This window comes from Penaeus vannamei, chromosome 31, assembly GCF_042767895.1.
Source record: "Penaeus vannamei isolate JL-2024 chromosome 31, ASM4276789v1, whole genome shotgun sequence".
Lineage (NCBI taxonomy): Eukaryota > Metazoa > Arthropoda > Malacostraca > Decapoda > Penaeidae > Penaeus > Penaeus vannamei.
Genome location: NC_091579.1, coordinates 24068794 through 24071293, shown reverse-complemented (window position 1 = coordinate 24071293; position 2500 = coordinate 24068794). Strand labels below are relative to the sequence as shown.

General features: G+C 39.3%; 1 protein-coding gene across 1 annotated transcript in view; it reads left to right on the top strand.

Annotated features, from left to right (window-relative positions):
- The window catches only part of LOC113829220 (uncharacterized), a 265393-nt gene that overhangs the window by 259323 nt on the left and 3570 nt on the right, over positions 1–2500 (top strand). The gene's annotated exons all lie outside the window — the stretch shown is intronic.

Sequence of the window (2500 nt, the reverse complement as noted above, 5' to 3'; positions counted from 1 at the left end):
AAATGCTTATTTCAGACTGCACGTATTGCCAGTGAGTGCTCTTGTGGGCAGGAAAAATGTGGGGCCAAATGCACAGTACAAGGGGCCTCCAACTACAGTGTTTTAGCTTAATGGGAGTGGCAGGGAGGGAGGGAGGGAGGGAGGGAGGGGGGGAGGGGGAGAAAAAAGAGATTTTGTGTTTGTTTGTGGTGAGAAAGGGAGGGAGAGAGGGGGAGGGAGGGAGGGATGGAGGGACAGATGAAGAGATAGATATAGATAGATAGAGAGAGAGAGTGAGTGAGAAAGAGAGAGAGAGAGAGAGAGAGAGAGAGACAGACAGACAGACACACAGACAGACAGAGAGAGAAAGAGACAGACAGACACAGAGAGAGATAGAGAGAGGCAGAGAAGAAAAGAAAGAAAGAAAAGGAAAAAAAGAAAAACACAGAAAAATAGAGAGAAAAAGCATCCAGCCCAACAAATGATAAAGAGAGAAAGAAAAAGAGACAAATTATTAAAAGAGAATAAAATAGAGACAACATTCCACCCCATCAAAGCTGATTAGCCTCATTAAATCTCGTGATCAGCAGTTACAGGTAAAAAAAAAAAAAAATAAAAAAAAGTAAAAAAAAAAAAAAAATACTCACCTGTCCTATCTTATCAAACCGTGTTCTTGAAGAAGTCTCCCGATTCCCCTAATCGACACATCAATCATCGCCTAAAGATTATGCGCGATTAGGTGGTCAATGTGTGTGACTTAGAATAATTTTGAGAGAGAGAGAGAGCTCGGGTCGGGATAATAGCAGGTGATGGTGATGGAGGAGCCGGGGAAGCGGTTCGAAGCTTTGCTCATGAAGGATAAAAAAGGAAGGAGAGAGACTTATTTTTCTGAGGTCTTTGGAGGTTTTATATATTTATCTTTTTTATCATTGTGATTGTTGTTGTTATTATTGTTATTGTTATTATTATTATTACTATTATTATTATTATTATTATTATTATTATTATTATTATTATTATTATTATTATTATTATTATTATTATTATTATTATTATTATAATCATCATCATCACCATCATTATTATCATCATCATCATAATTATCATCATCATAATCTTCATTATCATCATCATCATAATCAGCTTCATCATTATCATCATCCTCTCACTATCATTGTTAGCAGTATTATTATCATTATCTTTATTATCATTATTATTCCTATAGTTATAATTATAATTATTATTATCACTACTACTGATACTTTTATCATTATTATCGTTATCGTTATCGTTATCTATATCATAATCATTATGATTATCATTTCTATAACTATTACTATTGATATCGTCACTGCTATCAATAATATCATCATTAGCAGTAGTTCTTGAATTTGTATGAATAATAGTACTATCATTTATATCATCATCATTATTCCTTTTCTAATTAGTATAAAATCCTGATTACCAAAATGATGTTACACTAATAATGACGTCACAATAATAGAAACTAATAACCAAGAAAAAGAAAAAGAAATCAAAATAAATGATAAAAATATAAAAGGAAAAAAGGTAAATAGATAATAAAATAAAAAGAAAAAGGAAAAAGAAAAAGAAGCGAAAGATATCATAAAGACTAAACACAAAGTAAATAAATAGATAGATAGAAAAAAAAAAAATTCGCCTCTGCAATGGCTAATGGACTTCCGATGGGTTTATTGAAACCAAAAGAAACGCAAAGAAAGAGAAATGCATAAAAAAAACATTATTGGAAAAAACGCAAAACACTGCCCTCTTTCTTTCTTTTTTTCCTGCAATTTTCCCCCCGCATGAAAACCGCTAAGAGGGACTTGAGCGAGAAAACGCTAATGGCTGCCTTCGACGTCGGCTAGCTCACCCCCCCCCTTCCCCCCTTCCTCTCCTCCTTATCGTTCTCCCTCCCCTTCCTCCCTTCCTCCTTCGTTCCACTCCTCTTTTCCCTTCCCTCTCCCCTTCCTCCAATCTTCCTCCTTTACTTCTCCTTTCTCCCAATCCTTCCCTCTACCCTTCCTCCAATCCTTACCCCTCCCCCTACTCCCTTCCTTTCTCTCTCCCCTTCCTCCAATCTTCCCCCTTCCCTTCTCCCTCCTCTCAATCCTTCCCTCTCCCCTTCCTCCTACTCCTTTCTTTTCTCTCTCCCCTTCCTCCAATCTTCCCCCTTCCCTCTCCCCTTCCTCCAATCTTCCCCCTTCCCTCTCCCCTTTCTCCCAATCCTCCACCTCTCCCGCGCCCTCCCCCTTCCCTCTTTCTTTCCTGCATTCCTCCTTCCCTTCTCTCTCCCCTTCTTCCAATCCTCCACCTCTCCCTGCCCTCGCCTTTCCCTGCCCCTCCACCCTTCCCTTCCCTCTCCCCCTCCCTTTCCTTCCTCCCAATCCTCCACCTCTCCCCTTTCCCCTCTCCCCCTCCCTTCCTTTTCCCCCAACACGCACTCGAAAACAATTCCCTTTCTTCTCACACGTGGCCGAGGAAGGAGGCAGGTGAAAGG